The sequence below is a fragment of the Palaemon carinicauda genome, chromosome 8 (assembly GCF_036898095.1).
Source record: "Palaemon carinicauda isolate YSFRI2023 chromosome 8, ASM3689809v2, whole genome shotgun sequence".
NCBI classification, from domain to species: Eukaryota; Metazoa; Arthropoda; class Malacostraca; order Decapoda; family Palaemonidae; genus Palaemon; species Palaemon carinicauda.
The window spans coordinates 37,752,477-37,763,667 of NC_090732.1; the positions used below are offsets into that span (position 1 = coordinate 37,752,477).

General features: G+C 33.9%; 1 protein-coding gene across 1 annotated transcript in view; it reads right to left on the reverse strand.

Moving 5' to 3' along the window:
- Positions 1–10,045, reverse strand: part of LOC137645703 (coiled-coil domain-containing protein AGAP005037) — a 1,132,788-nt gene extending 1,122,743 nt beyond the window's left edge. Inside the window, exon 1 of the mRNA XM_068378564.1 lies at positions 9,247–10,045. The gene's annotated coding sequence lies outside the window, so the exon portion shown is untranslated. The remainder of the gene's footprint in view (positions 1–9,246) is intronic.
- Between the last annotated feature and the right edge of the window lie 1,146 nt (positions 10,046–11,191).

The following is an 11,191-nucleotide window of genomic DNA, read 5'->3' on the forward strand; positions in this document are numbered from 1 at the left end:
GTGACGTGTTACAACTGCAAACGTCAAGGTCACATAAGCGCAGACTGTAGAACGAAATTTTGTTCAGTTCACAACACAGGATCACATTCTTATAGTCAATGTTACGCGCGTAAGACACAACAATATCCTAGAAATGCACAGTCAATTCCACAGTCAGTTCCATATGGAAATAAAAAGAAAAATCCTCATTTTAACAATAAGAAGAAACAACAAAATGTCAATGCAGTTCAGAGTCCGAAACAAACAAACACTTCAAATATCGCTGAGCCTGGGCCGTCAAACCAGACCTCGCAAAGTCAGCCTAATTTTCAGAATGTGCAGAACAAAGCAAATACCACATAGTTAACTCTAGAGGGGAAGAGAGTGATGTTGGGTCAAGGTCATTTATGTCAACATCAATAGTATTGAATAATCAATTTAATGTTTTATCAGATAAATGTGAGACAATAGATTTTCCTATGAAACACACGGCCGAATTAAGTAAAACAGTGCATGCTCCCGTAGATTTGCAACGAATTCATACAATAATAAGCCAAAATGAGTTACGGCCAACCTTATATGCTGTAAATTTAGAACACAAATCCTTTACGTTATTTTTTGACTCTGGTAGTCCACGTAATATTATGGATTTGAAGACGCATCATTTGTTGTTTTCGAACTTTCCGATTGAAAAATCAGGAATCAGACTTTCAGGTATAGGAAATAATGAATTAAACGTCATAGGCATAACTCATATTCAGTTCAGAGTCGGTAATCGCACGTTTGCCGATACATTTGTTGTTGTGAAAAACATTAATATGTATCCAGCTGTAATTATAGGATACCCATCTATGGGAAATCAAAACATTATCTTAGCTCCTGCAAAGCACGGCGTGTATATCAAAGGGAAATTCTATAAGTCTTCTAATACTTTAAAGTCTGTTTTGGATAATAAGGAGACGACAAATGTAACCGTAACGTACGTTGAAGAACCAATAACTTGTCTCACTAATAAAGAAATAATACACGCGACCCAGCAGAATTCTCGTTCACCCGTAATATCATCTTGCACGCAATATATCGAACCAAACATACCTTCGAATTTAATAGTGCAAATAAAGAAAACACTACCGGGATCTGAAATATTAATCCTTTCCGATACTTTGAAAACCAACGGATTGTCTGTCACACAAGCTATTTATACAGTAGGCTCACATCAGCAATGTAATATCGAAGTCTGTAATCATTTAAATAACACTTTAGTAATTCACAAAAATCAACATATCTTGGATGTAGAAGTTTATAAACATCGTATTCTTACCGTTGCTGAAATCAATCACTCTCAATCAGTTGCGGATGAATCCCTTTTACGATCTATTAAAAATAAAATCAGTAAGGACATTCAAGACGAAGAAATTCAGCAGAAAATTTTTGAACTTTTAAATAAATATACAGATGTCTTTTCCACTACGGATGGATCCTTAGGGAAAACAGATGTGATCGAGCATCAAATAAGGTTAAAAGACAAACAGAAAATTATATATGTACCCTCGTACAGACTCCCTATGAAATTCCAGAATGAAATAAATGATGAAGTAGGTAAAATGTTAGAGGAAGGAGTCATTAGAAAATCAAATAGCCCTTATAATTTTCCTTTAATAGTTACCGAATCATTTGTAAGTCAGAATTTGTTTTGTTTTTTGGTACCATGTAATCATTTGCTAGCAATGTACCATATGTATGATCTTGGTTTTATCATGCATTTTTCTTTTTGCTTTGGTAATATCTTTTTTTTGTATGCACTATTGTTATTAATTTTGGTGTGCCTGTTTGGACACACACATATATATATATATATATATATATATATATATATATATATATATATATATATATATATATACATATATATATATGTATGTATATGTATATATATGTATATATATACATATAAATATGTATATATACACACACACACACACACATATATATATATATATATATATATATATATATATATATATATATATATATATATATATATATATATATATATATATATATATATATATATAGTGTTAAACAAGTTAAGTAAATCGACCATAGAATTGTGAAGTAAAATTTGTCTAGATTTAAGGAAAGAAAGAGAAAAACTAATTTTAAGAAAGAAAATAAACACTCCAGTAATAAGAGAAATATCTGATAAGTTTAGTTTTCTTATACTAAATAGGTATTCGCAGCTAAATGATAAAATGGAAGCAAGCAAAGAAGAAATTAACAATAATTTGACAAACTTTGTGTTGGAATCAGCACACAAAACAGAAGGCAAAGTTTTTAAACAAGTTCAAGGATAACCGTCAGAAAAGACAAAGTCTAATCAAGAAAAGATTGGAAAGGAAGGTAAAATCTAACAGATGAAAAAGAATTGGCAGAACTATCCACAACAATAAACAAACTAAAACTCGAAGACATTCGTAAACACAATCAGACCAAAATTGAGAAAACACTAAAGAAATGAAGAAACATAAAATTGATGAAAATGAGACTGAATGGATCAGAAAGAAATATTTGTTTTAAAGTATGAAAATCAAGATTTGAACAAACGAGGAGTAGTAAAACACGTAGATTTCTTTTCATCAACTGACCATATCCATGTAATTAACAAGCTAGTGGAAAAATCAACAGAGTATGACAAACCACTATGTATGGCATTTATAGACTAGGGAAAGCTTTTCATTTTATCAAAACTTCAGCAGCAATGAAAGCCCTTCAAAGACAAGGAATAGATGAATCTTCTGTTAGAGCGCTTGAAGACATGTCTGTGGGAAGTGCAACATATTATCTAGAACTATATACAGATAGTAAGAAAAAGCCGATTGAGGAAAGTGTAAATTATTCACAGTGTACCTAGAAGTTTCTAAGAATTTAGAATGGGAAAATGTAGGAATTAAAAACTCAAGATTTGCCGACGACATAGCTCTATTTAGTGACTAATGATAAGTATTGCAAAAGATGTAGAAGATTTTAAAAGAGAAAGCAGAAATGTAGAACTAAAAATAAATAGGAGTAAAACTCTGATATAGTTCAATGAAAATGCAGAGAGACAACAAATAAGATTTAAGGACGAACTTCTAGAGATTGTTAATGAATGTACGTATTTACGACAGACAGTAAGTGTTCCCCAGGACATGTGACCGAAATTAAAAGAAGGATGAGCGATGGAGAGCTTTTGGTAAACAAAATGAGACTATGAAAGTAAAGTGTCACCTCCTCTATAAAAAGAAAAGTATTTAATCAGATGGTCTTACCAGTATGACCTTAAAGAAACTTGGAGCCTTACTAGAGCCTTAAAACATAATGCAGTTACAACTCAAAGAGTTATGGAGTCTCAGGGACAAGGAAGAAAACAATATCAGAAGTCGTTAGTATTGCGATTGAGATGTCAAGTACAGTGTGAAAAGCAGAATTGAGTGGGTAGACTATGGTACGTAAGTTGTTTTAAGATGAGGCTAATATTACAAAGAATTGGTTAAGAATAGTAATCTTTCGGTAATGATGATAGGAAAAAAAAAAACTTGTATAAGAGTATAGATGGGGGATGCATGCTAAGATTTTGGTTAAAAATGTACGGCATACGAGAGATGGTTTAATAGAATGGATCAAGTCTGTCATGAGACAGTTTAACAAGTAGTCTTTGAATAAAAGGAAAAAGCTGGTGATGGCATACATGGCACTGCGAATAGGCCCATGAGGCAGATATGCAATGTGGAGGGTATTCAGGGTTTATGTATAGAGGGTAATTTGTTTAAAGAGTAACTAAATGATTTTAAATGAAAACCGTGTGAGCAAATCTTTATTATTACTAGCTAAGCTACAACCATAGTTGGAAAAGTAGGATGTCATAAGCACAAGGGCTCCAGCATGGAAAATAGTCCAGTCGGAAAAGGAAATAAGGACACAGACAGAATACTGTGTATGAGTGTACCCTCAAGCAAAATAATTCTAACCAAAGATGGTGGAAGGCCATGTTACAGAGGTCATGGCACTACCCAAAACTAGAGAACAATGGTTTAATTTTGGATTTTCCTTCTCCTAGAAGAGCTGCTTACCATAGCTAAAGAGTCTCTGCTACCCTAGCCACTGAAAAATTACAGTGCACTAGTTAACCCCTTACGTGAAGAAGATTTTCAGGTTATCTTGTGTTGTAAAGTGTATTAGGAAAGATAAAATGCGTAAAGAATAGGCCAGACTATTCGGTGTATGTGTAGACAAAGGAAAAATGAGCCATGACTTGAGAGGGGTCCAGTGCAGCACTGTCTGTTCAATCAAAGGCCCCAATAACACTAGTGGTAGTATGTCAACAGGTCCCTAGGACAACCTACCAACTTGCTATTAAAGTGGATCAGAGATAAGGCAGGGCTACTTGTAGACGGATTTTCAATATTTTTAAAGACATACAAGATGTCAGAAAACTGACAGACAAGAAGTCGGAAAACTGACTAACAAGTAAGAAAAAAAAGACACACGAGATGTAATTGGTAAGTTATGGGATAAGAAATAAGTAAATGATGGGGGAGCAAAATAAATCTTGATGATGCACTGCACACTGAGGAGTTAGGTAAAAGTGCAGAAACTAATGCAAGACGAAAGTTCAAAGTACTGTAAATGAGTGCAAGAGTAAGGTTGTGAGGGTAAATGAAAAACGTGGTGATGAATGTTAATATATATAATAGACGAAATTAAAGGAGTAAATATTCGCGAGTAAATATACAAATGATGGAATTAGGATAGAAAAAAAGGGAGAATGAATAGGTGAAACAAGGGATGTGGTAGGATGTGGCCGGAGACCATGAAGACAATGTTGATCAAAATCTATTTAAGGGGGTGAAATGTGGATTCTGGGTGTGCATGAAAGAAAAAAAAAAAAGGAAGTAAGCTATTGATATGAACTGTGCGAGTATAATGTAAGGTAAATGGTGTTAAAAAAAAATGGACAGTGAGAAATAAGGATACACAAATAGTTGAGATGAAAGGATATACAAGTGTCATGAGATGGTTTGATCACGCGGAATGAATGGAGCACTGTACGATGAACCTTCCTGTCTAAGAGAATAAAGTCGCAATTGTTTAACGTTTTTTTTTTTTTTTTTTTTTTTTCGTTGATTGGTCCTACCTTGACTTTGTAGTCCAAATAGGCCTATGAATTTGATTATGATTACTTATATGTCTGTTTAAGCCCACATTATGTACTTGAAGCGCCTTAATGCTTAACATACATAAAACATATTCACGTAAATGTAAAGAACTACCGAACGGTTGAAGATAACCGTTCATAAATTTTTATCCTAAGCATGTGACTGTTACCAAGAAATGCAATTGATAAATGTTATATTAGTCATGAAAGAAAAAAAAAAAGCTTATTGAATAATCCTAAACCTTCCAAAAAAAACGAGGAACATTTTAATACATGTTTTCATCAGTACATCAAAGATGCTCAGTGTGTAATTACAATGTCTATAAAAATGCAAAATGCTATGGACGTATAGAGTCCTTTCAATACACGTCATCAAACTTCCGGTCCGCCATCTTGGAGGGCATACAAAGACGCGTTCAGTGAATAGCTATGGTTGAGCTGTTGAATATTTAGCCATTTCATCACATTCACATTCACACAATGCCCTGTTTTTGCGCTATTGTTGGCTGTGGGAATCGAGGACGAAGAGATGACAAGAGTTTCTACCGCATACCGGCAGTTATTCAGAATCAGGACAAAGATACAGAAGAATTATCCAAGTGCAGACGTGACTTGTGGTTGACCAGAATATCACGGGCTGATCTACGTGAATCCTCACTACCCTAAGCACGTATCTGTTCTGATTATTTCATATCAGGTCAGTCTCGGCTAGGCCCTAAAAGTATCATTATTCCTGTGTAAACATGCTATATCCGATCGCATGGGTGACTTCAAAAGTATCATCGTCAGTTCAGTGTGTAGTGTGTGTGGGGCAGGGGGCATCTCAATTTTTAAACATCAAAAGGGGCATCTCAGATTTACAAAACAAAAATTAAAAGCGCCCACATTGGCTATATTAACAAAGGCTACTTACCTAGGTCTCTCTTTCGCCAAGGTGCTCATGCCTATATATAATTAAGTGTATATTTATCTTTATTTTAATTTTTGTATTAAATTGTGCAGACATACAGGCCTATGTGATGAATAAACATTGATTATAAATAATAATAATATCTGAAAGCTGGTTTAATCCGAAGGGGTCTTCAGCTTATATATGAAACATCGAAAAAATAATTAAACTTGCGCATTTAATTGCAAGGAGGCAAAACGATCATCCAAGAGCATTACAATAGAGTTTGTCCATCATATGTTTATATGTATATAAGAAATTATAGCATTTGTAACCAAACACAAACACAATGGTTAGGCATGAACTGATAAAGATTTGACATAATGCAAAACTTTTACATACATTTTGACAATAAAAAATTATAATACACAAGGTTAGGCTAAATGATCAATATTAGCATTATAATTATAAACACTCTCTTCATCGGCCCAGTGTTTATCTAATTTTGGACTTAAAAGCATTAAATGGAAAAACAACAAATTCTGGAAGCAGATTATTCAATGGAAATGTATGCCCACTCATGTTCTGGGGTGGCCGACAGTACCAAGTAGTTCACCACATCAATGTATGAAATAATGGGAAAATCCTCAATATTTTGACTGAATGTATTCTGCATCTGGTATGGATCTAGGCCATCAATTAGATCGAGTTTCTGCTTGTAAAAACGCTTGTCATCACCCGACAATTGTTTGACAAAGTCGCTCTCATTGTCCATATTCGCTGTAGCAGCCGCCATGTTTTCGCTTTGTATGCCCTCCAGCATGGCCACCGGCGATTCCCAGTGACGTCATTGAAAGCACTCTATAGTAAAGAACGCACTCTATGACGTTACAAACCAAAAGCTGGGACCAAAAAGCATAGAATAAGTCCATAATGTGCTAAGTCACTCAGCGCATTCAAGCGTTAAGCTAAAGCCAACATAACCGTTTATTAGACAGTTACCCACAAAAACAAAGAGGTCCTTTCCGGTTACCGAAGTCAATCGCCAATTACCCAAATACACACCACGAAATTTGCTCCAAGAATCTTAACGACAATTTTAAAGCTGCAATCAGTTGTGTGTTACGAACTCATTAATTACACACACACACACACTATATATATATATATATATATATATATATATATATATATATATATATATATATATATATATATATATATATATATATATATATATATATACACAGAGTTTAACATTAATACTCTATGTTAACCTTCCATGCAAAGCTTTGTTTCTATTATTTATATACAAGAGTACATACAGCAACAGCACCAAAAGGACGTGTTTGAGCCTAAAAGCAAAATATATACTTTGATGATTGAGCAAATAAGCAAATCGCTACATAATGGAGAGAATAAGGCGCATCATGAAAATTTCTGCTCACATTCTAACACACAATATTGATAAATAAACGTCCACGGTCAATACGAAAGCTGAGCAGAAATTCTTGAAAACCAACAGAGCTGTAATCGACAACGGTATGACAAGACGTAAGCATGCGACGGACACGCGAGACTTCCCTACTCGATATCGATTTATCTCAGAAATAATAAGTACCTTTTATTTCTAATGAGCAGGTAAGTAACATAAAAAGAGGTATACAATTTCACGGTTTGTGGCAATGACCAAAAGATCATGAGTTATCGAGATTAACTTCAATGTATGTATAGCCTACATACTGCACACACACTCACACACACTATATATATATATATATATATATATATATATATATATATATATATATATATATATATATATATATATATATATATATATATATATATATATATCGACTGCGTGTGTATATGAGATGCAAAGGTAAAAATCAGAGAAAAAAAAAACACTTACATATTCTACAGGTGACAAGTGGACATGTAAGGGATATTATACGGTGTGATGATTGACTTTGAAATACTTGCCTTACTATTATATTCTATAGAACTGACCTCACATTATACCATAGCTTAAAGCGAGAAGCACAATTTGACCAGAGAGAATGTAAAGCTGGAACATATCCCAAATTGTATTTGGTGAAAAACTCGCACATAAGGCAACGTACTCGTAAAATAATCGTAGACCTACAAAATATTTTTCTTAATCTATTTTATTTCAAACTTACTAAAATTATAATTATCAAATTATTTAAATTGTTATTGTTTGATATTAAACCACAAATACCAATTAACTTCTTGATATCTTACGTCATTAATAAGTAAACCTTCATAATTGTGTACTGAGTCCAAATGAGGTAGGTATGCAGAAATTAATATTCCTAAGTGAAATTCCAACCCACCTAAAGTCATCTGAAGACGTTATACGTCAACACGCATTTCCCTTTATGATTTTTCTCATCCAAAAAGTCAGGAATTGAAATTGTAACACGTTTTGTCACTCAGCTGTAGAACAAATATTAAAAAATAAACATGGTGTGATCATTTTCGTCATTGCTATTCAACATGAACACATAGCCTATACATAGAATATGGGACAAGCAAAATACATTTTTATGTTCAGAAAACTTAAAATAAAATAATAGTCTAAAGGTAAAAAAAAAAAAAAACTTGTATATAAAGAAAAAAGGGGCCATATAAAAGTAGTTTAATGAAATCCAAAACATTACTGTGATATGCGAGATACCGGTACTTTAAAATACCATTGCGACCTTTCCTAAACATATACTGTTGCCATCAAAGTGCGTTGCACCATTGGTGCAAGTAAATTATAGCATGATGCTTAAACGGGATACTGATTCTAACACAGAGTTGATGGCCTTAGTGAAAAAACACTCACGTTGAAAAGAGATATCGCCCACTCACAATCAACCTATTGGGAAAAAATAAAAACATAGGCCTACATGGTGTAGCACATCACATTGGGTTCGTTGGACCCAGTTTTTTTACTTCGCTAAACAAAATACTGCTGTCATTTACAGGCATACACACTAACATCACTAGACCTAACCTAAGGTGCCACACCTACCGAGCTGAAAGTCGCTCACACCATGAAATCTATTATCCTCTGCTAAACCTTGGGGAGGTTCTATTTACGAGGTTTGTAATAGGCCTATTAAAAACATTACTCGACACTCGAAAAATAAGCTTTCAAAATGGTCATTACCTGTTAGACAGTAGGCTTAATTGTAAATTCATTTTGGTAATAGTTCAACATTAGGCTAACTTCTTCCTTTCTTCCTTCTATCGACTCGCTCCAGGAAACAAAGTGTATTCTCTACTTGTAACAAAAATCTTACAACTCCATCCAGCCAAATGACATAAGACTGGTTTAGTTTCTCGGTCTCATGAAACTGAAACACTGATCGATCTTAATGCTTATGGTATTTTCCTTAGGTTTTGTTTTTATAAAGATCGCTGATTTCCTGGATTCTAAGTTATCTGGTATTAGCAGGAAGAGGTACTTTTTGCACTTGTTGGAGAATTGATAATAATACTATATTGGATAAATATGATATGGAATAACGCCCACCTTGCCTTCTCCATCATAAGGCTCAACACTACACAATATTCTAGAAGTTTTATTCCAGCTGTGATCCGATTGAAATGTCCAACTAATCAGGTAGTTGAAACGATGAAACTTTAAAAGTCCAAACTTGCAGCGAATGTTTTTATGTTGAACAAGCTGACAGAAGTCTCTCTTCATAAGGTAGTTTATTTATGACTGCTTTTAACGTTGTTACTGACCTTGAGATATTTTATATTCTTTACTTGTCATATAATTTATTTTCTTATTTCCTCCCCTCACTAATATTTTTTCCTTGTTAGAGGTATTGGGCTTGCAACATTCCGCTTTTCCAAGAGGTTTGTAGCTTACCTAATAATAATGTCACAATGATGCACACACATGCAAAGATTTAATATCAATAACGAGTCACAACGACGCACATGACATACACGACACACACGACATACAACCACTAGGAACGATTAATTCTGACTAAACGATTTGTTTGGTGACGCTGACGTGAGTGTCACCCAGTGAGTCACTAGTTACTGTAAATTTTACCTTACGGAAGAATACCAAAAATACTAATACATCTTGTAATGTATACAGTTATACTCAGTTGTAGAGAAAATTGGTATTATTTAAAATAAAACCGTTAACATAGGGCAGGAACACACAACTTAAAAGGAATATTCTATGTAGCCTACTATTCAGTCATGCACGAACTACTTTATTATTCGCATAAACACTGTCGCACGGGTACGGTAAATCATCGAACGAAAGTTGATAATGGAAAAAAGTTTAATTTACTGAGTTCCATACCAAAACTTTAGTTACAAATCGGTAGGTCTACTGTTTAAATTTCGTATAATTCGATGTTTGAGGCAGGCCAAGTCCTGTGTATTTTTTGCCGTTCTAGAAGAAATGATATTGTTATAGGAATCGTAAGAACAGTATGTACAACCCCTCAAGGAGTCAGTATTTCCTAATATTCTCTCCTCCGGAAACAAGCCTACATTATTTTTTAAGTTTTAGGGATGTACCCTAAAATCCTAAAATGTAATGGAAAACGCCCTTGTATATCTATTTAGTATTTGTGTTTAGAAAATCTGAAGAAAATTGCATCAGGATTGCGGATATCATAACAAGGAATAAATACAGCAGAGTGTTTATCCTCAAAGGACACAAGTGTAACATATTTTGCACCAAGAAAATTGGTTTTGTCAAGAATATCTTTATCCGGCGAATCTTATCAGATGAGCTTACGAAAAGCAAATAGTCTTATTTTTATTTAGAATAACAAAGAATGAATATTTGTATGTTACTACAATATTTGATACACATATTCCGTATGTGTGAAAAAAAATAGATCTAGGTGCAGAGCAAAGCTATATACGGCCAGACAACTATCCATAAGGATTAGTGATGATATGCGATCAGACTATGTTTAGTTTATCAGAGCCAGTATTTTGTCTATCGCTATTACTTCCCCCGAATCTATACTTAAACTGCACTAGTTCTCCCATTATTCCTCATTACAACCTGTGTTCATATCCATTCATATCCACGGTTTACAGCTTACTTGCCGCTTCCACGGTATTCA